This window comes from Lagopus leucura, unplaced genomic scaffold (genome assembly GCF_019238085.1).
Source record: "Lagopus leucura isolate 7727_CA_CO unplaced genomic scaffold, USGS_WTPT01 Super-Scaffold_739, whole genome shotgun sequence".
NCBI lineage: Eukaryota > Metazoa > Chordata > Aves > Galliformes > Phasianidae > Lagopus > Lagopus leucura.
The window spans coordinates 345,201-372,308 of NW_024962255.1; the positions used below are offsets into that span (position 1 = coordinate 345,201).

General features: G+C 41.3%; 1 protein-coding gene and 1 long non-coding RNA gene across 2 annotated transcripts in view; one reads left to right on the forward strand and one right to left on the reverse strand.

The window, feature by feature from the left end:
* Positions 1 to 27,108, forward strand: part of RNLS (renalase, FAD dependent amine oxidase) — a 66,747-nt gene that overhangs the window by 24,013 nt on the left and 15,626 nt on the right. The gene's annotated exons all lie outside the window — the stretch shown is intronic.
* Positions 908 to 17,069, reverse strand: LOC122175667. The gene is made up of 3 exons (XR_006177468.1): positions 17,019 to 17,069; positions 11,618 to 11,798; positions 908 to 1,317 (listed from the first exon to the last, which is right to left on the reverse strand). It is a non-coding gene; the product is annotated as an uncharacterized LOC122175667 (long non-coding RNA).

The following is a 27,108-nucleotide window of genomic DNA, read 5'->3' on the forward strand; positions in this document are numbered from 1 at the left end:
ACTTGTTCTCAGTTAGTACTTGGCTTGCCAATTATGGCTTCTATTTCGGACTTGAAAGAGGCAGGCAAGGTTAGTGAGCTTGATAGCATGTCTATTCCTTCTCTGTGCTATCTGCTAAACTAATGGAGGGTATGGCTTCTCTCAGCAGCATGTGCCTCACTTAGATCCTTAAACAATCAAAGACACAGCAATGCAGTTAAATTTAATATACTTTCACTTCTAAGAAGATTTAGCACTTTTATTTCCTGACATTTTAAAAATCTTCCCTGAAAACGCATTTCAGAATAAATAAAAAGCTAATTTAGGAGACCTGACAAAATGACACGAGATGACACAGCTGCAAACTGAATTGAAAAATCCTCCAAGAAAGGACACTTACACACCGTAATTCTGAATATTCGTCATATTCAATGTCTTTTCATATGAAATTTCCTAATGTGTTAGATGCAGGTTTTTGTGTCAGTAAGGGAGGAACTTCTCATCAACCTTCTGTCCTCAGTCCCTCCTGGATCTCTAGTATAGACTTTCCCCACCAGATGACTAAAACATGTCCAGCAAGATGTCCGTTTTGTTCTTTCTGTTATGTGTACTACAATTGACAGACTTCTAAGCCCATGAAACTGCCTTTCTCCATTTCAGGCTGGCTTTCCTGGATACTGCTCTGTGTGGTTGGGTCTAAAGTAGAGCCGTGTGAGGACTATGCATCCCAGTTTTCTGCATCAGAAATATCTCAGTCTTCTAGATCTTCTTAGTTTCTCCTTCACAGTTCTCATATCAGGAGTTTTCCTTTTTCCTTCTCAAGTCTTGGTTCTTCTGGATGTCTGGTGTTAACGATTCTGCAGTGGTAACAAAGTGAGGAACTTTTCTCAAAAGACGTATATTTTCCAGTCTGTCTTTATAAGCCTTGTCCTTACCCCCTTGCATATACTGGGTTTCTGGCCAGCTAAACACATCATAGGACCAGAGAATATTTCAGTTTGAATGGAACCTTGGGAGGTCCCCCAAGGTCTTGCTTGAAGCATGGTCAGACGGTGGAGTCAGAGCAGACTGCTCAGGGTTTATCTGGCCATATCCTAAAAACTCCAGTTTCAGAGACTGCACAACCTTCCCGGGAAACCTGCTACTCTGCTTGCCTGTCCACAAGGGTGAAAAGTTTTTTTGTTGTGTTTTGTTTTTTGTTTTTAGTTCTGGTGTGAAGGCTCCCAAAGCCTTTTCATCTTGAAGCAAATTCCCTCAGCCTGTCTTCCTTGGGTAGGTGTTGCTCTTGCCCCCAACCGTCTCACTGTCATCTTTTGGGGTCCTCTGATAGCTTTTACACTGTCACAGAGAAAGACAAATAATAATTCCATTACTAGAAAGTTGAATCAGTTTTTGCTGCTTACAAACCACCGTTGCTGTTCAGTGTCAAAAGTATAGTTTATGTTTTTGTCTCTGAACTGGGCGAACTCCTTCTAAATGGTAGCATGTATCAAAAGTATGTTCTATTTCCTGTTATTAAGCAGTCCCCAGCGCCAGTGTTTTGACTTTCCCATGGTCCTTTGACTCTGTGCTAGGAACCCTTGTGTGCCTCTCTTAACCAGCAGTGCTTCTGATTTTAATACTCTGCAAGCTCCAGAAGTTCTGTTCTTTGCTTCTGTTAGCGTCTGCCTTCATCATACATGGTCAGCAGAAGCTTATGGGATTTAATGAGAATTTTAAAATACTTTGACCGCGAGAAGACTTCCGTTGTTTTTCCAGCAGATGTCTGGGGCTGAAAACTTTCAGTCAAATAGGCATGGAGGCAGTTCTGAAAAACTGGGGGTCTGAGGTTTTGCTGGAGCAGTACCCACTGCTTGGAGAAAGGGCTGTGCCAAGATGCTGCCAGTAGCACTTACCTGTCCTGAAGAGCAAACAAGAAGGGGAGGCAGAAGCATGAAGTAAAATAAAATATATATTGTATATATATTAATATGTGACACACAAGCCACACTTCCTTGTTGGTTATGTCAGTTCTTTGTATTTTTCTGTGATCTAAAAATTTCTTTCTTTGCTTTATTTTATTTTTTTTTTTTTTCCCTCTGTTTGGGGGAAATTGGAGCGAGTGTTCCCTTCATATGGGAACAGTTGGTATCAAAACTGGCTTCATTTCTACATTAATAAATGCTCATGTCAGAGCAGTGCAAGTACTGACTTTGGTGGTCTGGCTGACTTTCTGCAATTTACATAGTTTTTCAATGGTAATATTTTATTCTGTAGAAAAGATCTGCAAGGAAGTGTAATCAAATGGCCCCAGCAGGGGTTGGAGTGCCTTAAAAACTGCTGAATTTTACAGTGGCTGCAATAACAAATGCCTTTAGAAAATGAAGGATTTTGCTCTTCCCGTATCATGCCTGCAGTCTGTATATGAAATGAAGCGGTGCATACAGGTGTTTGCAGGCTGAGCTCTGGGTCATTTACCAGATGTTTCTGCTTAAATAGGAACTTTTGCTTAAATAGGCACTTCTGAGGGGTGCAGTACTCTCAGCTTCATGATTTTTATAGTTTGCCTGGGAAATGACGTGTAGAGCCTCCAGACCAGTTCCCTAGACCTTCAGTCACTGTTGAACAAGAAAGTTCTGTTTCCATTAATACACGCAACCAGACCCAATTGTCTTATGATTCATGTGTATGGGCATCAGCATTACCAGAATTCAGGAAAGGAAAATACAGGTAGGCTGATGAGCAGGACGTGCTGCTCCTTGGCCTTTGTCAGTTTGTTACATCAGTTTCATCAATGCTGCAGTACCATGAAAAACTATGGTGTTGTCCAGGAGAGTCTGAGATCTTTTCTCAAAATGTTGTCCAGTGTGACTGCACTCTTATCCTTTTGTACTTCAGTGCATGGGGGTGTTGGTGGAGTGAGAACCTTTGGTACAAAGTAAGCCTGTCATAATCTAGCCTGACAGTTTCATCAGCCTATGTTGCACAGTTCCAGAAAAGTGGGTTGGATCCTGTTGCACAGAGATTTTTGTGCTGTATGTTTCTGGGCTGCCAATATAGCGTGGTTTGTCTTCTGCTGTGTCTGCAGAAGTCATGCTTGTGCATAAGAGGGAATAATTTATCCTCTTGTATGAAGGCAGACTTTGCTCTTCATTCCAGCCACTTGCCAGGCTTTAGTGCCTCTCTGTGATCCCCAGTGTCATGTTTTGCTTCTGGGGGTTGTGTAACAGTCTTTTTTATATACATTAGCTCTGCTTCATAGGACGTTCATATGATGCAGTTGGCAGAAAGGTGGGTGAGGAAAAATTAGAGAAATAAGCCTGGTGGGAATACAGGGTTTGGAGCATGGCAGCATGAACTCTGTGGGAACATGGAAGTAGAACAACATGGGAGCAGATAATAGAATCACAGAGTGGTCTGGGTTGAAAAGGACCACAATGCTCATCTGGTTCCAACTCCCTGCTATGTGCAGGATTGCCAACCAGCAGACCAGGCTGCCCAGAGCCACATCCAGCCTGGCCTTGAATGCCTCCAGGGATGGGGCATCCACAACCTCCTTGGGCAACCTGTTCCAGTGCCTCACCATCTTCTGTGTGAAAAACTTCCTGCTAATATCTAACCTAAACCTCCCCTGTCTTAGTTTAAAACCGTTCCCCCTTGTCTTATCACTATCTCCCCGTGCAAACAACAGTCGTTATCACAGAGATCACAGAGAGGAAACAAAGGCTAGATTGGGAGATATTAGAAGGCCTTTGTACTGCTCAGATGACAATAGCTTACCTAAAAAAAGGGATGGGAACTCAGCAAGGAGTGCTGGGAAAATAACAACTTTTTAGGAAGATTAAATTCAACATCTTTCACGCAAGAGGTTCCATAGCAGAGATGCTTAAACTTTTTAAAACCAGGCAATGCAGATTTGCAGTAAAGAGGCCCACCAGTCCTTCCCATTCAGCTAGGACAGAAAGGGACACAAGCTGCTTTGCTGAAGGAATTGGTTTGCACTTTTGTTCACCTCCTAGATTCAGGCTCTGATTTCATGTACAATTCTGTACTTTCTTGAGATGCTTTCTAACAAAGAAGAAAATAAATCAGTACTGCACAGGTATAGTATGCATTTTCATAATACATGGTTATGTGTAATCTCTCCTGCCCTAAATTTCGAGTTGTTTTTAGAAATGCTGGTTAATTGATAGTTCATTACCCGTTGAGGTGTAAACTTCAAAAACTCTCAATGCATTTTTTAAAATATATCTTCACAAATTTCCAGTGGCTGTGATCATTTGCGAGATGTCCTTTCATTACAGAGCACTTAAAACATTGTCTCACAGAACTGAAAGAATTAGCTGTAAATCAAAGGACAAAACTTGCAGGTAATAAGTTTTTCATGTGGCCTGTCTTTAAGTTAAGGTTTTAATTCTGCACAGAGAATATTCTACTAGAATTCTTATTTTGGAATAGAAACCTTCTGCTAAGTTCTCATCAGTTTTTCTCCTGTAGGAAAGCTGATATTTCAGGCACTCCTAATTAGACCTTGTATCTCTGGTTCTATTTCTGGGAGGCAGTTGGCTAGCTAACAATAAATGGGCATCATTATCGTGCCAGCTCACCATTGTCAACGATTTGATGTCAGCAGTTTCACTTATTGAAGCTACAAATCATAAGTCATCGATTTTATTAGAATTACAAATCTGATGCAAAATTTGGAGATGTTTGCTGGATATTTTTTAACTTAGAATTCTAAGTATTTTCAGGATGATGAAGGGGTCTAATGTCCAGCTCAGCTGGCTAATGTGACAGTTTGCTTATAACACAGGAACGGGGCAGTACTGCAGCACTTGTTATATGTGAGCATGGGAGCAGACACCTCTGCTTTCTCTCTATGGCTTTAGACCTTCCTTGGGCCTTGATAAGATCTGTGCACAGTTTCAATAGAAAGCTGACTGCTAAAGTTTGCAGTTTGGACTGTTGGACACCATGGGAACACAGCATTGGAGATGATTCTTGCAAAATGAAGTCTGCTGGCCATTTCAGAGAATACCTGTTTTAGCCTACTTATCAACATGCTTTTGTGTGCAGTGATCTGATCCAGCCTAGCAGACTCCTTCTGTAAACTGCATCTATGACAGCACCATGTGTGGAAAGATTTGGAGAAAGTCTGGCTGATGTGCACGAGCTACAGGGGTACTTTAGGCTTGCACAGTTTTTAAAAGAGAGTATATGATGTGTGTTTCTATGTGTCAGTGGGTATACTCACATTGTGAAGCACGTACATCAGCGCATACACAGATACACGTACATACGTGGTATCCTTTAAAATTGTAGGGTTCATTTCATTGATGAAGTTCCCAAAGTTGACAAGCAGTGCATGTCATTTTTGAAAACTGCCTCTTATCACAGTATTGAACAGTCAAATGGAAACGTCTGGAAAGTCAGTAGTTCCTCATCAGAAGGTTGTCCCTGAAAGGTTCCTTGCAAGTCATGTTACATAGCTTCCTTTCACATTTCCTCTTATCCGGTATGTCTTATCTGTTTCAGTTTTTTCTCTGCATTGATTCCGAGGAGAACAGGAGTAAATGAAACCCATTCAGGAGGGATTCAAGATTGCCAGAGGGACATACTGGCAGTATGTAAGCTAGAAGGTGACAGGGAGCTTCAAGTGGCAATGAAATTAAAGGAAATCAGGGCTCTGATTGCCCAGTAAAAGAAAATTCCTTCTGCAGAGGTGGTAGTTCATGGTTTTTTGTGTGTTGTTTTTCACACAGTTGGATTGAATAATGTTTTTTTTTCCAGTGGGTCTTTGACTCCAGCCGTCAAATGAGGTAATCTGTTTGAGTGTTCCTGTTAAGTAGATCAGATAGATACTAATTGTATGTTTTATTTCTTGCAGATCATTTTAGATCATAGAATCATAGAGTCATGCTTTGTGTTGGAAGGGACCTTTAAGATCATCTCGTTCCAGCTTCCCTGCCATAGGCGGGGACACCTCTTAATAGGCGAGGTTGCTCACAGCACCATCCAGAATGGCCTTGAATGCTTCCAGAGATGGGGCATCCACAGCCCAATCTCTAGGCAGCATTGCTAGATGTAGTCCTACCTGAAAGCCCACCCTTATTGCAGCGAGCAACACCGGTGACCTTCAGTGGGCAGCACAAGAGCTACAAGAGGGAAATATCTGGCTTAGTATGAAGGTGAGGTGGGGTCTGCTTAGGGCTTCAGTTTGACATGGGGTTTTGCTATCATTCTTTTAATGAAGTTGGTCAGACACAGCTGCAGGGTAAACAGGATGTGATTATAGCAACTATAGGTACTTTTGAACAGACCATTGAAATGTTGGAGTGAATCCAGTCTGACTGGATAAACATCCTGATGATCTGAATCACTGTATTGGAAATTTGATCTTATGATAAGCTAACCACTGAATACAGGTCATCATCAGACTTCTTAATGTAGCTTTTAAGTATGGGCCTGCTTAGGCAAGTAAGATCTTTGAACTTCTTCACTGTTCCTTCCATCATGTGTATACAACTCCATGTCAACTAGAAAATCGCCTGTAATCTGCATGAGCTTCCAGATGAAATGTTGCCAGCTGGCACTCTCAGTCTGATGGTGACAAAGCCACAGTGCAGTGATGTGATCTTAGTCCTACAGTATTCTGTTATCTCGATATTACAGTGCTCAGCTCTAGAGAGGACATGCCTTGAGTACTGTGTTCAGTTTTGGGCTCCTCGCTACAAGGACGTGGAGGCCCTGGAAGGTGTCCAGAGAAGGGCAATGAAGCTGCGAGGGACCTGGAGCACAGGCCTTAAGGGAGCGGCTGAGGGAAATGGAATTATTTAGTCTTGAGAAGAAGAGGTTCAGGGGAGACCTTACTACTCTCCACAGCTACCTGAAAAGAGGCTACAATGAGATGGGGGTCAGCCTCTTCTCCCATGTAAATACCAGTAGGACTAGAGATCTGTAGGACTCAAGTTGCAGGAGGGAAGATTCAGGTTGGATGTTAGGAAATAATGATTCTCTGAAAGTGCAGTCAGGTGCTGAAATGGGCTGGCCAGGGAGGTGGTGGAGTCACTGTCCCTAAAGGTGTTCAGTAAACCTTTAGATGTTGTACTGAGGAACATGGTTTAGTGGGAAATATTGCTGGTAGGCAGACGGTCTGGACTGGATTGGACTGGATGATTTTGGAGATCTTTTCCAACCTTGGTGACTCTGTGATTCTATGTTTCTGTAATTCTATCTGTGACTGCATGTCTAAAGCTTAATTTTCAGGTGGTGATAATTCTGTTGGTTAGATGCTAAGGGCTGTTTGGGGAAGCCTGTAGTATTTCAGGTAGTGTGAATCCCTTCCCTAGCTGCTGTCAGGTCTTGTGCTATTGTAGCCTTGTTCATTCAGGCTGAGAACTGTATTTTCTATTTGTATCTTTTAAAATAAAAAGAATTCCATCAGTATTCATGTTTGAGTTACTGGTTGATACAAATGCATTTGGGACTTTTTCTTCCCTCTGTCTTCCATACAGTTTACAAACCAGGGTACAGGTTTATTCTTGTCTCACTACTGAAGCCCAGTGCAGGCTTTTATAAATGAAATCAGATTTTAATGTAACTTGCAGTTGTTAAGAATTTTTTTAGTTACTTTTCACATTTTTTCACATATTTCACAGCATCTAGGAAAAAGTAATCTGCTTTAGTTTGGAGCTGTGTATTCTATATAATATGGAACAAAGGGGGTATGTGAAAGTACTTGATAAGCAGTTCCATTAAAACCAAATAAGCAGAAAGCACATACATGCACAGTGTTTTAAGCAAGCAGTGGAATTGTTGCCTTGAGATGGCAGTGAAGCTGGCAGTTTGACTTGACAGCATTCCTGTCTGGCAGACATCATGGAGCTTTCTGATGGCTGAGACTTGTTCTGACAGACCTTTGCAGGCCTATTGGCATGAAATGGCTGCAGGAGAGGACTGAGACTTCACTGAGCACCTGCCGGGAGTGGCTGCCACTGGCAGGAGTGCCAGAGTAAGTACAGGGAAAAAGAGCCAATGTTACAGCTGGCTCTGTAATGCCCTGCTACACAGGCAAGCAGGGAAGGCGCATATGAGCTCAGGGGCAGAGCAGGGCCAGTGGGAACCATCCCTTGGAAATGCAGTATCCGCAATTTTGTCTGCTTGAAATGAAGGCTGTCGCAGAGTTTGAGGTAGTTCCTCTGCAGGCATAGGTAATTGTGTGTTTTGAAGAAGTAGCACTGAGCAACTTTATACAGTTTAGTAGTTACTTTGTTTTCTTTGAGAAATTAGTAACTTCAATTTGGTTTTGGCAACTGTATCAGTTTAAAATTTGTCTTTGTGGCCTTGTTCATTGGATACACTCGGTTCAGGTGGGATGGTACTCCCCTGTTCTGGATTTAGTAGTGAAGAGTACAGGGACTCTTCAGGCTCAGTGGCCCTGCGCATCCAAAGAAGATGGTGCTGCAGCTGGTAGTAGAGCTGAGAGTGGCAGTGCAAGGAGGGGCATAGGAGGAAACTAGCATTACGTCCTACTTGGCCCCATTTCCTTGTCACAGACATCCAGATAAAGCAATGGCCTTTGGTTTTGCATTTTGATGGCCCTTTTCCTTTGTAATTACAGAGGAAAGAGACTGTTAATCCTCCTTCCACTGAAAAATTAAGCCAGCTGTCTACATAGAAAATTTCAGTGGCTCACCTTTCAATAGATACCCAAGAGATGTGGCTGAGATATGGGGAATGAGGCCAACAGCAAGACTGTGAAATGGAAGTTTCTCTTAAATACCCCAGAAATGTGAAATCTATGAGAAAGAGGGGCAGAAAAAGCTCTGACCCAGGGACAGCAAGTTTCCCCTGGGAAAAACACAGTTTGGTCCTTACCATGGAATCCCCCTCCAGGCCCTTTCCCAAATCCTACAGTGTGGTGACAGAAATTCCTTTCTGGATTGGACATCCAGGAAGCTGGGTGCAGCAGGGCCTGCACTGTGACAGGGTGGGCCATTTGGAGTTGCAGATAGCCACAGCTCTCTGGACTGACGACACGGCATAGTTTCCATGTTGACATGCTCCCCACATACAGCACTCTTGAGGAAGTGTGGTAGTACAGATGTGACATTTGTACTTCCTTTTTGTTCCTAACGAGCAGGATTTGTTTTAAATAGGCTTTTTCTTTTTTTTTTAGGGTGGTTAAACAGCTACATTTGCACTTCTCTGTTTTGCGGAATTATTAGTTTCTTCAAAACTGTGGAATTTCTAGTTTAACTTGAACAGGACTTGAGTCTTAAATCTGCTGCAGGAGCTGCCTAAATTTGTAGATGCATTGCAACTTAACCACAAAGCAGACAGACATGTGTTACTCTTCTGCTAACTGAAGTGAGAAAAAATAATTATGTACAATTTAAACTACAGAAAATTAATTGTTTTCATTTTCCTTTTGTGAGACAGGTATATGTTTTGGGGAGTGATTTGCATAGTTTTGGGGTTTAGTTTCTAAGAGTAAAAGTGGAAGGAAGTCTGCAGTTTATGGGACTGTGAGATTGAATGAGTACAGAGTGGGCATTTTTGGTTACAGAGCTGCACGGGGCTTAAATCTGTTATGCAGAAAAGGACATGGGACTGTATAAACTTGTTTTGGTTTTTATTCCCGTCTGCTAAGCTGCTGTGCTTTTGGCTTGTTAAAAACGTATGTGACTTTTTGAATTTTTAAGTAGTATGCACACATGCTAGTAAAGTCTTTGCTGTAATATTGCAGTCAGATCTCATTGAGCTATTTGTTGTTTGTCTGGCTGATATGTTCTTTGTGTGCATAGTTCATTCATTTTAGTTGTAAAGGAGCTCCCATTCATAAGCTCATGAGGTACAGACACCAGTAGATTAGAAGAATGACTGCCTGTCCAGGGCACTGCAGTGCTGCCTTCCAGAAAAACTTGGAGTAATTACTCACACAGCTCTTGCGGAATGAAACTTGACTGCTTGATACTTAATAAACAGAGGTCTGCTTATCATATAAGAAGTAGGAGATTGTTGATTTCACGGCAGTGCTTATTGTTTTCATTTATATTCAGAATGAGAAGTACGTTAAAAAAAAAAAAAAATTACAGATGAATTTCCCAAGGCTTGGAATTACATAATAAAAATTGTATTAGAAAAATGTAACCTGTGAAACACGCTGTTAAAAGGTTCCTTTGTTTTTTGTTGTTGTTTTTTGTTTTTTTTCTGGAGCCATACTAGAAAAACATGAGCAAACATTCAGGGTTTTTTGGGTCTCTTTTTGGAAATGCACTCTTCAGTCAGGTAGACGTATTATTTATTACGTAAATCTTCCCAAACTTTCAGAAGAGTTAGCCCCAAGTGAAGCTTGCTGAAGTCATAAGCAGGCAAGTAGAAGAGCCACTCGGCCACCTCTACTCTGGCAGTTTCGGAAGGAATTGAAAGTGATCTGGAGCAAGCTGGAACTGGTTCAGGGCTGAATGTAGAGACCATGCTTAAATATGTTTGTTTTTCAATTTTGTCCACATTCAAACACCAGAATTTGCCAGTTGGAGATGGAGATGTGCATTAAATTATGTATGTTCTTAAATATGATATCATTAAACCTAACACAGCAAGTACATATTTCACTCTCAGACTTTAGGGGGAGACCCATGAATGGAAAAGAAACATCCTATGTTGGTTTGAGTGAGCAAGCTATCTTTACTCCTTCCAAACAAGTAGAATTACTGTATTTTCTCAGTAATTCTTAATGGTTTGATCCTTATTATGTGTCTCTTGCTGTGTCATCTGATGAATGCCACGAGTTAAATATAGTACACTCATTAAGCCACCCGCAAATAGTCTTTCCTCCTGTCTCATCCCAGCCAGCTTTAAGAGTGACTGGTATGTGTGTTCATTTACCATATCCCACACCGCATGACTTTCTGAGGATGGAACTGAGAACACATAGCAGTCCAGTTCCGTGATTAGAAATGAGATTATGGATTAGAAAGCCCAGAAGGACCACTATGACCACATAAAACAGTCCCCTGCAGGCCATAACGCTGTTACAATCAGGGCCAATGGGGGAAAGAAAGACCCAATCTTGGTGTAAGCATCTTCAGTGTTGAATGACACAAGTGATGCTTGGTACATTAGTGGGATTTGCTCTGGTTTTTGATTTTTGGCTTTTGGGAAGAGTGAGAGTGCATTCATTCCTTCCCTCTGAATGTTTTGTTTCTCTCACCGTTACAAATGTCAGGCCTTTCTGTGAGTCTAGATTTAGCTAGCTGTTCAGTCTTGTTAGACTTGTGTCTTTCGGAGTCAAAAATGCTCTATCGAATGTTTGATTCCCATATTTATGCAATTACAGCATGCTTAACTTATTTCTTGGCCTTTTATTTATGAGCACTTTTCATTAAAAAACATTTTTCAATGCCATGTCTCCATGTGTTCCTGAACAGGACTTGTTGCGTGTGCCAGTTCTGTAGTTACTACACTGAATAAACTTCAATGTTAATATATCTTTTATATGGCTGGTTTTATTGTCACAAAATTGTCCAGTATTCCCTTAAAATATTTTTGAGAAGGCCAACTACAAAAGGAAGTTAGCAGTGGGGACATTTGCTTAAGCACAGATGACAATTGCAGGAACTACGAGGGTAACCCACCTAGAAAAAAATAAAATTACCTGTGTCTAGAGACGCTATCTGTTCCAACAGTCTTCAGCATCCTGCCTCTGTCCTCCTCAGAGCAGATTGCTTGCACTACTTAAACCCGGAGGCAAAAGTTTCTTCTGCAGCTTTGCAATAGCATTGAGGCTGTGGCTGGAGTCGCTGGTGCGATGATGCAGCCTTCTTCCCACAGTTTCCCTAGAGACAGATAAGTTCTTTTGAAATTAACATAAATGACTGGGAAAGGATCCTGTTTGCCTCTGGACAAAGAGCTGTGGGATTAGACCTAGACACATGGTGTTCATGCTGAAATGAGGGCTGGAAGAAGATGGGAGGCTGTGTGCTGGGAACATTCCTGCTTGGGATAGGCAGACTGAAGAAGTCAGTGTGCAGTGCTGTTGGAAATAAGTACATGCATGCTCTGAATCACTTGGTAGAAAAATATTAATGTCATTTTTGTATTTATCAGCCTTTGTCTGTTTTGATCTGTTTTATCAGCATCTGATGAATTACTGTCATGAAGTGTCATTCCAGCAACCTCTGTTTTTCTGCAGAGTAGGTGATTGCCTGGTTCATTTTGGGTAAAACATGGGTTCTGAAGCCACTGGTGAAATTTCCAGTGACTTTAATGAGGCTAGTATTTAATCTTAGAAATAAATATTGTAGACACTATTCTTTGTGAATGAGGCAGCAGATTTGAGCCAAAGCTATATCAAATCTCAGACCTGGAAGTCTGCTTTAAAGGTCATTTTTCATTTCATGGACAGCAGTGGTTCCTTGGTGCTGTGGGACATGTGGATGTCCATGATTTCAAGTCACAGCTGGTTACATGAGCTGCTATTCAATCTTTCTTGTTTCAGTCCAGGGATGTAGAAGTGATCTCACTCAGATGAATTTATTTATAGAATCACAGAATGGCCTGGCTTGAAAAGGACGACAATGCTCATCCAGTTCCAACCCTCTGCTATGTGCAGGGTTGCCAACCACCAGACCAGGCTGCCCAGAGCCACATCCAGCCTGGCCTTGAATGCCTCCAGGGATGGGGCATCCACAACCCCCATTTGAAATCAAAGCTCTTAATGCAGAAGTCAGTCAGTGCCTGATGTTCTCTGCAGAACCGTTGTTGGTAAACAGCATTGTCACATGTCCTTTATGGCCATCATGTAATTTGAGCACTGAGGTGGCTTTACTTTTTGTTTGATAGTATACAAAGTCTCTTATTAGACTGGGACCTGGAGTGCTAGATGTATTCCAGACAGGGACAGGGTTTTGCTCTTTACTGCCCTTCCTATAAATCACAACACAGCAAGGGTGGGCAGAGACAATGTAGTAGGCCAAGCCACTAGATATGATGGCAAAGTTAACTTCTACTTGTGGAGTATGATACACTTGTTCAACTTTGTAGCCATAGGAAACTTAATTAAAATAACATGTTTTAATGAGACAGGTGCACTATGTGTGAGCTTAGAGAGCAGACCAGCTGTTAAGATCTAGAACACAATTTTGGGAAGGAATTACTTCCAGGAAATTGGGCAGTTTTTCTCTGTATCAGGATGTTCGGGTTTTTTTTTTCCCGACTTCTGGTGGGTGAAGTGAAAAAATCTCCTGTTAGCTCAGGGTCAAGGGTTCAAAGCCAGAATCAAGGGGACACTTCCTGGCAACCAGCAGTGGTCTCCCTGAAAATCAGACTGTTTTCTTCAGGCCGGTGTCTGACCTGCTGAGTGCTCGTGTGCATTGCATGACTGTAGGATTCTGCATGTGATGTAGAAGTTGGAAGTTACCTGTTACTTACCCTGACCTAGGCACTTTTTCCAAACTGAAGATAGCTGGGCTGGTTGTTAGGTAGAAGGATTGATTTCTTGTGGACAGACTGAGCTGTAATTGATTTTCCCTTCAGTATGTAGTTGTTTAGAGATCCTTCTAGGACAAGGAACCACACTAGTAGTTTTCCAGCAGGATGGTCTGCAATGTAGGAAGATTTTCCTGGATCTTTTATTCTTACATGTGAAGTTTGCTAATTTGGGTTGTCTATTTTTAAGTTGAAAAGGGCTGCTATTAGTTACTGTTAATATGATAATGTTTAGTCTGGATGATATTTAAACATACACAAGTTGATCCAAGGAAGCAAAATAATATTCTGGGAATCCTGGTCTGCTCACACAACAGGTTTCTGCTGCCTTTGTGACAAGTTCAAGTTCTGCAGAATGAAGAGATTTGTCTAAAATAAGTAATTTTCCATTCCAGTGATGGAGAGTGAACCTTCTGAACAGTAACTTTAAGATGTAGTGGCCATTTTATTCCGCTTTCAGTGTGTTGATTTTGGACCTTTTCAGGCTTTTTCCCTTACTGGGTATGAATTAACAGTGATACAACACAGAATAAAAGGGTAGAGTGGAATGTTATCCAGGAAATGATCGGTATCATCTTTTCCAACAAAGCAGTGCTTATCGCTGCAGTTCTATGCAACCTAAATAACTTTTCTCTAAACACTTCAGCAGGGGCAGGTTTCCTGTGGCGGTGAGGGGGTTTCTGCTGTGAATTAAAGATATTTGGTCCCAGTTTTGTAGTGCTCAATCAAGGTCTTTGTTTTTTTGTTTGTTTTTTTTTTTTTTTTTAATGTAATTCTGCTCCACAGAAGAGTTTTTAATCTGCTGCCATAATTGTTATAATTATTTCTCTTTTCCTGACTTGAGCTTGTCTGTTACAATGGAGCTTCAAGAGTTTTCTCTGGCAATACGTTGGTAGAAAGCTTTGATTGTGCCAGGAAGCTAGTCAGATAGAAATAGTGTTTTTGCAGCAGTCAGGATTGTATTTTTTCATGTGGTTACAGCAGTATATCAGGTTTTTATTCTGCAGCATATAGTGGGTTTGGTTTTGGTTTGTGTTTTTTAAATCTGGAGTTAAAGAGTCACCTTATATTCTAAGCTCCTTTGACCACATTTAAATTGATTTTAAGCTTTTTTTAGTCAGTGGGCACAGTTATAAAGTGTGAAAAAAAAGGTCAGAAAGCAAACAGATTCAGCTCTACCCTCATTGTTGAAGCCTGACCTAGGAGCTGGGCATAGTGAAGTTTAGTGATGCTACTAATAATATAATGTTTTACACAGCAACATCAGTTCCCTAAAACCTTTCTGTGCAACCATTGGTGCCTGAGAGCTGGAAGAGATGTTGCCCTGCATGTCTCGGCGCTCCTTCGGCTGACATTCAGCCCACTTGCAGCAAATGGCTGCACTACCAGTGCTTTTTGCATGCCTGTGTGCTGAGGGCTGATGTGGGAGCAGAGGTTGGCATCCTGCTTTTGGGACTCAATGCATGCAAGCTCTGTCTTCCCCTTAGCCAAGTTGCAGGCAGTAAGTTGAATGGGCTGTTTGGCTCAGTGCTTGGGTATTTTTTGCCCTCTTTTTTTCCTCTATCTTCTATGAATTCTATTTTTCACTAGGATTCCACTGCTAAAATAGGAACTTCCTTGCCATTCCCATTCCTTAGAAATTATTCACTGACGCCAGACAGTCACTCTTCTTTTAAAAGAGTCTGTTTGGTAACTGCTCTTGCCAGCTGTTTGGTAAATAATAATGGCTATTTCATCCTTATAGCCTTGTGTCTTATCAGAAATGGAGTACTGTGTTTCCTCTGTCAAACCATGTACAGAATGAAAAGCAAGAGTAATTGAGAGATACAATAGAGCATCCCTTTTCTAGCTGAGATACTAGGTCACTTGTTTTGAATGGGGAAGTCATAGTTTCGTATTATCTAATGTAAGCTGTACAGACTGATATCCAGTAGGGCAAAGGGCAGAGGGAGCAGCACTTTCTCCTTCAGATCTGCTTTCTAAAGGTGCAGAAAATTCCTTCATGTTCTTCCTCTGGGTCCCCAGTCCTTGTGAGAGTATGGTCTGCATGCTACCTGTGCATGAATCAACCCAACCTTTGGAAGAAAAGCCAACGTTCAAATGCTCGCTGTCCTGTAATTTCTTCCCAGCTACACGGAGGAGTGGGGTAAAATAAAGTGACTAAGCACAAAACGGCTTTCAACTCACTGAAACATGCAGATTGGGGTCAGAAGGCAGTTTGCACAGCTCCTCTTTAACTATCCCACCTCTCAGACATCTTATTCCTTTGTATCCTTCTTAAGACCAAAATTGGACGCAGCATTTTGGTATCCATCTGATAGGTGTTGTACATAATTTCCTCCTACTTGCTACTCTAGCTTCCGGTGTTTTTATACATGTCTTTATAAATAATAAGAGCTCTCTCAGTACTGCATTTCTATTTTCTTATGCATCCTTGTCTGATAAAAGATCTCTCACTTTTTTTTTTCCTGTCTTTGGGCAATAATATAATTGAATATTCCTGCATTCATTACATTTTTAGTGTATTTTACCATCATATCTGCTGATGAGCCTGACTGATTGTGCAGGCCTATTCGTTTATTGTCTTAACATTTCTTGTTATTTTATGCAAATGTAGAATGAAGTCAAAACCTGTTTGTGATTAGTAGTAATGTTTGTGATTAGTAGTGATTCAATTACAGAATACAATTTTTTTTTAATTTTAATTTAATTTTAATTACTTTATGAGAGAGATCTGTTCTAGCATGGCTTTGTGCTTTAGAAGAATAATCACAACTCATATTCGTTGGGAGAAGAAAAGAATTCCCTAGACAACTCTTCTGATCATTTACAGTGGAAGTCTTCAAACAGATTTTTAAGTTTGGACAGTGTGTCCTAGAGCCTGAGGCTTGCCATGGTTTTCAGAGATGGGGAGAAGATCATTTTTTTTCTCTTTAATTTATATTTTATTATCAAATGTTAAGCTATAGACAGTAGTAAATTAAATGTCTCTGCTTACTAACCTAAACTTTCTAAGAAACCTGCAAGCTGTGGGTAGCAACACTGCTGAAATTCAGGCATTACCAATTGTAACCCTTAGTTGGTCTGCTAACCTCTGGCCAATACGATGGGCATTCAGGGTAAAACCCTGTGAGCTTGCTTCCCACTTGAGCTTTAAATGCAGATCTAGCATGTAGCAATGTGTGTAGTCAAAAGCTGTCTGCATAACACATCTGGGGACGCAGATCAGTGCTTTCCAGATACACCTGTGCTAGCAGTAGCAGCGTGGGATGCAGTGGTCCACTGTGAGCATGATATCTAGTGTTCTGCAATTACAGACAAAGAGTACTGGTTTAAGTTAAATGCAGAAACAAATAAACTGATTGTCTTTTTTCTTAAGGAATTCACAGTGACATCTGTAAACCTCATGTAGACGTACGTCTACATTTGGATGGACACCTGTCAGTAACAGTCTCAGTAGTATCCATCAAACTGGATTTATTCCATCAGCATGTTTTTGTGTCTCTTACATCAATATCAAATATTTGTTTAAATGTTAGTAAGAAAACATGAAGAACAGAAGGGCCTACCTCTTTGTGTGGCTGTGATCCGGACCTGAAGAAAGTGCAGGGACCCCGAAACTGGTTTCTGCTGCAAAATATTGCACAGATGAATGAGAAAGTAGAAAAAAAGGTCTTATCTTAAACAGTATCTCCATTAACCACAGCACCCAGAGTGAAGGTAACAGAACATCGTAGAGGCTTTCAGACATACAGTACCAGCCAAGGCAACTTTAATTATTAAACCACATAATCGAAAATGAAGTACCCTGCCAATTCAGTAAAAGAACTCATCTCATTGTCTTGTCTAAATTTAGGGAGACAGAACGTCTGCTATGGAAATGCACAAAAGTATCTGTTAATCTTAGTTGTGAGCCTTCACTCTGACCTACCTCTGCCTTATTTTAGTTCTATTTCCCAATTCACATTTTTCTCGATACATCCTTTACTTTTTTGAAAAGTGACCATCCTTAAACTTTTTACTTCATAAATCTGTTATCTCTGCCATGTTTTACATCATCTTTTCTTCCTTCCCTTTTGCCTTGTAAATACATCTTGTCCCCCTGTACGTACTGCCTGGTGCTTTAATTCTCATCTCTTTTACTTCTTTCCCTTGCGTTTCTTTATTCAAGTACAGTTTATTCCCTCCTCTCCCCTTCCTCGCCCTTTCCACCCCCTGCATTAGATTCTTACATTTGCTGTGCTGAAATATATCAGAAAGTATGTTTTCCTCTGCTCTCTCATCCTTGTAGTTACAAAAATATGCACATAAGAATTCAAATATGCTTCTAAAAATAGTGAAGTGTAAAACTGTTTCAGTTTTTCAGTCTTTGCTGTATTAAAATTGGGAGGAAAGCCCCATGAAATCTATAACTAATTCAGTTGCAGGAAAAAAAATAGGAACAAAACAAAAACAAAAAAGAAATATACAGACACTGTGTATGTGATTAAAGAAAAAAGAAGTAAATGTAAACCTCACATGTAGCACATGCAGCTTGAAGTAGCATTTCATATCCTGAGACTTTTTGCCTGTGTGGTGGGGATTAGTGTGCATTCCACACTTCCGGTGGGTAATACTAAAGGCACTAGAACTTGGTGTGAGATTAAAAGAAAATGGTTTGTCTGGGGAAGGTTTTAAAGAAGGCATGAGAAATGGGTTCTGAAAGATGTGGGATGGTAGTGCAGGAGATGTCTGACAAACAGATGGTTGGGAAGCCTTGGCATTTCCCATTGTCCTGTGGAATCTTCCTTTCCTGCAATTGGATGTGTGTCATCTTTGAAAGTTGCTTGAATGTTTCTGAAATGAAAACAAATGGATTGGATTTTTTTTTCAACGTTTTTTACACAGTGTTGTAAATAATAAGCTTTATGTTATATACCAGTTTTCATGACATGATTAGAAAGTGTGTAAGTGATGTTAAGTATTAAGTGATATTCTAGTATGTGATGTTCTAGTATTATGTAGCTTAATCTCAGGATACAGATTCTTGAAACTTTGCGTCTTAAATTCTGTTGAGCTAATTATTAGAGTTGACAGCTTGTAATAATAAACTTTTCCCGTAGCATCTTTTGTAATAATAAAATTTGTTTTTCAGAAAAAAGATATTTTCTTCCTGAAAGCATAAACATTGTGGTTTTGTTTCCTTACAGCACCTATAATAACAGTAAAGCAGGTAGACAGGTTCACTGGTTGCATTTAATAAGAATTTGGGGTGAATTAAAGGCTTCATGGTAGCAATAGGATGTGATTAGGCAAAGCTCTGGCAATCAGAAAATTGCTAGTGCTGGGTAGCAGATGCCCTGCTCTGGGTGTTGTCTTTATACATGCTTTTTTGTGACAGGTTATGTTTAGCAGCCGTTTGTTTTCTTGGTAACAAGGTGAGAAACAAGCATCTTTGCCTTGTAGCATCTTCCTGAATCACACTTTCTGCCTTGTGCTCTACTGTCTTTCTTCTGATACCTCTTGTGTTTTCCTAGTACTTATTTTATAGGTAGGCATGTTGACAAGATGAGCACGGTCCTCTCATTCCTCTCCTAGTGGAATATGAGCCCATCCTCTAAAATTATTTGTATGCCTTTGAAAACAACAACTTGAAAGCCTCATTGGGAGTTTAAACTACATTTGAATATATTCCTATATTTAAGCTCATGATGAGAAGATTTATTCCAAGAGTAGAAAATGACAGACTTTATCTAAATATAGTTTAGTCTGTATTTTCTACAAAATATTTGTGTGATTTGTCATTAATTTTCTAGGAACTTGATACTGGAATTTCTTTGTACCTGTGCCTTTCCTCTGCTTCTTACCAGTAGCTTTCTGAAGGGAATGCAATCCATTTTAATTTATAAAATACATTTAATATTATTATCAACAACTCTACCTTACACCCTTCGCTTTTACTTCTTCCTGATAATAAACTAAGAATGCTTGTATGCTTGAAAAGGAAAGCAATAGAAGTTAATTTTTTCTGATAGGCAAAGATTTCTAGTGGCTTCCTCAATAATTAATGCCTGAAAGCATTTTCTCCATTACTTATTTAAATTGAAATATCTTTGTTACCCATTATTGTGAAGCTGCATTTTGATCCTGTGAGTGCGCATTACCACCGTCTGATATTGTGCTGCAGGTATTGACTTAGTTTAGCAATAGGAAGACATGGCAAGGACTGGATCTGAGCTAAGATCTTGAGGGCAAGCCTCTGATAGCTGTGCAAAGCTTGGCGTGCCATTAGGTTCATCTGCTGCAGTCAGTGAGGAGCTGCAGTGCAGCAGCCACAAGCACTGGGCAAAATTCATGTATTTATTCCATCCGAGTCATTACACAGGGAAGTAAGACAGCATTTTTCCTTGTTGCCATGAAAAGCTTTTAATGCTGTTTTGGCAACTAGTGTCATATTCCAAGAAAATAAATCTTCTCACTTCATCATGCAGCTCAATGCAGTGTACAGCAGGTGCATAAATAATTTGCTAAATGTTTTATGATTAAAATTATGTAAGTAATGAGCTTTTACGTTTTGGTGCCAGAGAATAAAAGAACTCTATGTAACAGTTGGTAACTTATGTAGGAAGAAACTTATGTTAAGTCCTCAGTAATAATAAGAGACAGCAGGAAGATGAACCTGAATTAATTTGTAGATTAGTTTGTGAATTAATCCAGAGGAGATGTGGCAATGAGCTTAATTTATTTTTTAGTAAGTATTGCTCTGCTTATAGTATGAAAAGCGTGTTTGCAGTAGTGCTAATGAGAGTAATGTGATAGCATAGCTTATACATTCTGTGTTATTATCTGCAGATGCCTACAATGCAGCGTGCATTTGTGAAATATATGTAGATAATATGTATTATATACAGGCATACAGTATGTGTGTATTACATGTATTTTATTCGGTCTTTATTACATAATTTCTTGGAACTGTTTGCAGGTGTACCAAATTTCCAAATAAATCCCAAATCTCTTGGCCAATCCTTAGTACTCAGGTTCGTTTTTGGAAGGAGTCAGTATGTCTTCCTGGCTCCATACAGGTTTTTATTTCTTTTCCTTCCCCAGAAAATCTGGAAGAAGCATAGAATCATTAAGGTTAGAAAAGACCTCTAAGTTCATCTAGTCTAACTGTCCACCTACCAACCAATATTGCCCAGTAACTGTGTCCCAGGTACTACATCTAGCCTTACACCTTCAGGGATGGTGACTCCATCACTTCCCTGGGTAACCTGTTCCAGTGCCTAACCAATCTTTTGGAAAAGAAATTCTTTCTAATATCCAACCTGAACCTCCAATAGCACAACTTGAGGCCAGTGCCTTATGTCCTGTCACCACAGCCTCATTTCAGTTGGTTGTAGAGAGCTATGAGATTTCCTCCAAGCCTCTTTTTTTCCAGACTGAACAATCCCAGTTCCCTCAGCCGTTTCTCATAAGGCCTGTGCTCCAGACCCTTCACCAGATTTTTTGTCCTTCTCTGGACACACTCCAACGTCAAAACGTCCTCTTGCAGTGAGGTCCTAAAACTCAATACAATATTCAAGGTATCTCACTAGAGCTGAGTACAGGGGATGATCACCTCCCTGGTCCTGCTGACTGCACTATTTCTGATACAAGCCAGGATGCCATTGGCCTTCTTGGCTACCTGGGCTCACATTCAGCTGAATGTCAACTAACACCACCAGATCCTTTTCCTCTGTGTAGCTTGCTAGCCACTTTGCCCCAAGCCTGTAGTGTTGCCTGGAGTTGTTGTGGCCAAAGAGCAGGACCCAGCACTCGGTCTTGCTGAATTTCATCCTCTTGGCCTCAGCCCTGTGAACTGGCCTGTCCAGATCCCTCTGATGCCTTCCTACCATCTACACGCTTACTGAGAGTGCACTCAATCCCTTCATCCAGGTCATCAGTAAAGAAATTAATCAAGACAGGCCCAGTACTAACACCTGCGGATCACCAATCGTTACCAGTCATCATCTGGATTTAACTCCATTCACCACCACTTTCTGGGCCCAGCCTTCCATCCAGTTCTTTGCCCAGCAAAGAGTGGACCTGTCCAAACCACATGATGCCAGCTTCTTAAGGAAGATACTGTGGGAGACAGTAATTGAAGGCTTTGCTGAAGTCCAGATACATCACATCAACAACCTTTCCCTCATCTGCCAGGCGGGTCACTCGATCATAGGAGATGAGGTTGGTCAAGCAGGACCTGCCTTTCATGAACCCACGCTGTCTGGGTCTGATCCCCCAGTTGTCCTGCCGTGAGATCTCCCTCAAGATAATCTGTTCCATAACCTTCTCTGGCACCGTGGTTGGGGTGACAGGCCTGTAATTCCCTAGTTCATCACATTGGCAAATTTCTGGTCATTTAGGACCTCTTGTGTTGACCAGGACCACTGATAGGCAGTGGAAGGCATATTGGCAATCGCGTCCACCAGCTCCCTCATCACCCTTGGGTGAATCCCATCTTACCATTAGTTTATTTGTAAAAATATTTTTTGTTGTCCTTAATCACAATGGCCAAGATGAGCTAATGCTGGGCTTTAGCCTTTCCAATTTTCTCCCTTCATAGCCTAGCAGTTTCCTTGTGCTCTCCCTGAGTTGCCTGTCCCTTCTTCCCCAGGGGATAAATTCATTTTCTCCCAGAATCTCAGAAAAAGTTCCTTGTTCAGCCACACAAGTCCTCTTCTTTTCTGGCTCATCTTAGGGTGCAGAAGCTTCCCAGCTAAAAGGTTTGCATCTCAAACCATGACAGAACTGCTTTCATTCCCTGAGTGGGCGGTGATGTGATTTTAAGGAGAGCTCAGACCGTGATACTCAGTTCTTGTCTCCTCCTTCAGTTTTACTTGCTTATGAATTTCATATCCTGTTCTTTGTAACATGGGGATCAGGTCAAAGGCTGCACTCATGGCCTTCTACCCTGCTACCACTGCCTAAAAATGTTCTGTTTCACTCCTTACAGCAACAGTTGACTCAAATGCAATGTACAGTGTTGTAGGAAATAAATGTGAATGTTTATTGTGCAAATTGATGAAGATTTTAGTTTAATAATTATTTGATTGGTAGTCATCTTGGTTAGTGCAGCTAGGGGACATATATTGAAGCTTAGCTCTTCTCAAAATCATTAGAAACCTCATAAAAATCTGCTTTTTTTTTCTGCTTTTTTGCTTTCTGCTTAATTGTCATTCTCTAAATATGCATTTGAGTTTACTTCATGTGCCATAAACTTTAGATAAAGTGGCTTTCTGTCAAGTCAGTCAGGACTACAATGATTTGAAATAATTATTTAAGTTATCCTGAGGCTGGACATGCACACAAGACCAAGCACTGCATTGCATTCAAACAGCAGTATTCAAACAGGGCCTAACAAGAAAAGGCAAACTATATAGAAGTGTTCAGTGAGTATTTCAATGCAAATACAGGCACAGTTATGTTTAACTGTTCTGCTGTGTGTTTTAAAATCTCAAGCAGTTTGATAAGGAAGCTGAGCTTAAAAGCCCACTCATTCTCATAACCTCTGCTCCCTCCTACGCAAACACAGAAGCAGGAACAGTGCATCTTGAAATGGTCATGGCAGTGGCAGAGAGCCAGTGTCATGGCGTGGTGTCAGCTCTAACGGCCATGCAGCAGGGGACTGCCTGGGTCTTCTCTCCTTTTTCGCCATGTGACTAGACACCTTGGAGCAACAGCTTCATGCTCAGGAAATCCATGTACAAGCTCAACAAGCCTTCTTAGGAAAAACATCCTTCATGGAAGGCTTCAGGTAATATACCACTCTGAATAATTTATGTTCCAAACAGAGCAATAGTAGCAGCACTTCACCAGCTTTGAAAATAAGCGGTGTCTCCATGTACTTCAGCTCAGCTGCCTATGCTGCTATAAAATCTATTAACATGGTACCAGGCTAAAAATATGTGTTACCGTTTAACCACAGAGTTCCCTTTTAAACTTTTTTTTACTACAGATGACCACGAGCCACTTAAAGATATTTGTGTCACTGATGGCATCTAGTTGAAGAATTTGTGTCAGCATATCAGTAAGTCAGATACTGCAAATAAAGTCTTGACCAAGGCAATCTGAGAAAATAACCTTATGAGGATAGCATCAATTGCGAGCTTATTGAAGTGAGAAGAGTGTATGACTACAGAAATAATGTGTGGAAGAATGGAAAGCCTTTCTATTCAAGGAGCAAGTTGAGCAGCATTAGGATATCCCAGGGGTCCTTGTGATGTAAAAAGTTTTAATTCATCTGCTGCAAAACATTCAGTGCCTACCAAATTTGGAAAAGATGGCCAGGTTCCTCCTGGGTGTAGAGGCATCTTGTTATCCATCTCTGATGTTGACCTTTCAGGAGAGCAGGGAACATTTTCTTGGCAAATACTTCGAAGTGGGAATGGGTGCCGAGGCACATTTGCTGACAAAGCTTCATCCAAAATTTTTGTTGCTGGAACTTGAACAGAGGGGGATAAAGGGCAACCTTCCTCCTGTAATCCCTGAGGATGGATACTGGAGGCTGTTTCATCCCATTACACAAATCACATTAGCTGTCAGGCTGTTTCCATTTCTCATTGTCTGACCTGCTTGCTACGAATGGCTTAAGGAAGTGCAGAAAGCAGGCCTACGTGGAGCAGGGGTGACGCTGAACTGGGAGGATAGTCCTGGAAGGTCATAAAGCTGAACATAGGCTCTAAAAGCATTCCCACTAAAGCTAAAGATGTACCAAAGTTTGTCTGCACTTCCCTGTGCACTTATCCCACAAGAGCTCAGTACAAGTATCCCAGCTGCGCTCTGGAACCACGTGGGGACTTCATGGGGAGAAAAGAACACGCTGGCTTTTAGAAGTACTGAATTAGGAATAGTAAAACATTCCAAAACATTTTTTTAACTGCATCTTACATTTTACGATCTTCTTTTCCCTGTGGTTTGCCCCATTCTCAGCAGCTGTGACCTACAGCAACAGGTGCGCAAAACTTTGAACTGATCTGAATCCTTTGGCCTCCCGTTGTTCCTTTCCTATCTCTGCTTGCTCAAAAGTGCAGTTATGAGTCCAGTCCTCACCAGAGTCCCTGCTGGTGAATGGTTCAGGTGTTTCCTTTCTTCTGCAGATTCAGGTGCACTTTTCAACCCTTCCTCTGCTTGCTGGTGAGGCTTAGTGCTGAACTCCTGTGTGGTGCAGTGCCTGTACTCCCTGCTTGCCAGCTGAAAGCTCTCCTCATGTTGGCCAAAGGGGATCTCTAGGTCCTCTCCTTCCCACAGTGTGAGTGAGGCAGCGAGGTGACAGTAAAGTCCTGGAACAGCAGATAAAAGACCCTGGCTGTATTTATGGGGTGTGAAAGATAAGTAATCCACTCTGCTGTCAGTGTCTGGAGAAACAGCAAATAAAGTATACATATCCCTTGCTTTGATGTGATGGAATCTCCAGAGGACGCTTACTTCAGTGGTGTTCCCAGTGCAGTGAGTTTTTCAGTGGAAACTGTATGATTTTTGTGTCTTTGTGCATTGCTTCAAAAATATCACTGTGGTTGGCTTTTGTATGCTGGATAATTCTGTGTTCTGAAAGCTGTTTGGTTTGGGTTTTTTTCCCCCCCCCAAAAATGTTATTAAAATCATCTTAACCAGTTTTGTTGGAATGGGAAAAATTAATAATTATTTTACGGTTTCATACACAACATTAAAGCAACAGTCTGGTTTTCATTTAAATCAATCAAAGCATGGAAATTGAGAGTGAAGGCTCTGTTCATGTCCTTAGATCAACTTGCCCTTTTTGAAACATAAAAAGAATGAAACATCAGCCTTAAAACCTGTAGCATTGGTCTTGCATACCGTTCAGGTTTTTGGTTGTCAGTTTTGCTGGTAGATTTTGACCATGATATCGCTTTATTGTCATCTCAAACAATATAATCTTCCTCTGCCTTTTAAATTTGCAACAGTTTAGAGTCTCATAAACTACAGGCATACTTTTTCAAAAACCTAGGCACCTCTTGTTGATCTTTCTGCCAGCATCGTCCTTCCAGGCTCCATATGTAGGTATGGGCTTAACAACTGTCTATAGAACTGTAACTTTACCTTGGTGACGGCGCTACTCTTCAGCATCCACCCCCCAACAACCCCAAACACCTTCTGCAACTTTACAGCATGTGAAGACATGTCTGTAAAGCAATGTCAAGTCTTAAACGAGGTGCTTAGAGCCAGCTGGCTGGCAATACTGAGCTTGTGAAGGTTGTACCCACTGAAGCACTCCACACAATAAACAAGCAAATGTCACTCGGCAGGTATGATCTTACACAGACCAGAGGTGGGATATAGAGCGAGCCATGCAGCCCGAACACCGCTGCAATTTTTACCAATCTCAGATATTCGTAAAGCACGAAGTTTTCTTTGTGCTAAGCTCTGCTGGGGGAATTTGCTTCTTGGGTTGAAAGAGGTTTTGTTCATTTTCTTCCCTCCAGGAGAAATAATTGCCAGACAAAAAGTGATGGTTTAGATGGGATATTACAGCTTTATATTTATTTGCTCATTCATAGGATTTTAATTTTCTTTTGAAGCACAGCAAATATATGTAAATACATTGTGACTACTTGTAATGAAAGGGGCCCAGTGGTGACAGACTCTTCAGAATTCCACTGTTCGTAGTCCTTACCTGGATGAAGTGACACCCAAGGGCAGACAGCAAGGCTGTGTTCTCATGTCTTGCAATGCTGGCTGAGGAGAGGGAAGTGTGAGAATGGGAATTTCAGGACACATCTGTCCCCACTGTCGTGTGATCTATATTTGGAAATTGGCACAAAGTGTTACTGAAGTTGATAACATCGCTGTTTGGAGTAGGCATGGAAGGATCTCCGAGACAGCTCGTAGATGCTGACACTGAGGGCCTGTACTGTTAAATTCACAGCTTGAGAAGAGAGTGGGGAATGTTTCCCGTTAGGTGGGGTGCTCAAGGTCCCATCATGTTCGCATCCTTTTCTCTGGGCAGTTCTCCAGCAAGTCCCATGTGTGTGCCTAATCCCCTTCTTGACACTGATGGGAGTCGCCTGGTTCCTCAACCAGGACATGCTTTGGGTCAAGTGAGAAGAAATGGCTTTGAAGAGCAGCTCTTGCATCACCATTACTGGGTCTTGGTCACAAACCAATGGTAAGATGAATGGGATACTACACCATAATTTAGGTGAAGGCAGCTTTGCCAAGGGAAGTTGACCACAGGCACCAAGGGGTCTTTGACCCAATACTTATAGCACTTTCTGAAATCCATGAGGAGGAACGGATCACAGAATCACAGAGTGGCTTGGGTTGGAAGGGACCTCAAGGATCATGAATCTCCAACTTTCCTGCCACATGCAGGGCTGCTAACCTCCACATGTAATACTGGACCAGGCTGCCCAGGGCCCCATCCATCTGAGCACCTCCAGGGATGGACGGGGCATCCACAGCCTCTCTGGGGGGAATCACCACCCTCTGACTGCGATCTTTCAACCAATTTCTTATCATCGGGTAGTCCAACTCAGCCTTCATCTGTTGAAGCCAGTTTTCCTTTTACATTTACCAAAGGAGGTAGAACAGATCCTCCTTAAAAAGATACAGGTCCAGGAGCAGGTGTCCCCACAACTTCGCAGAGGGGAAATTAAACAGGAGAGAGAAAGGAAGCTTATT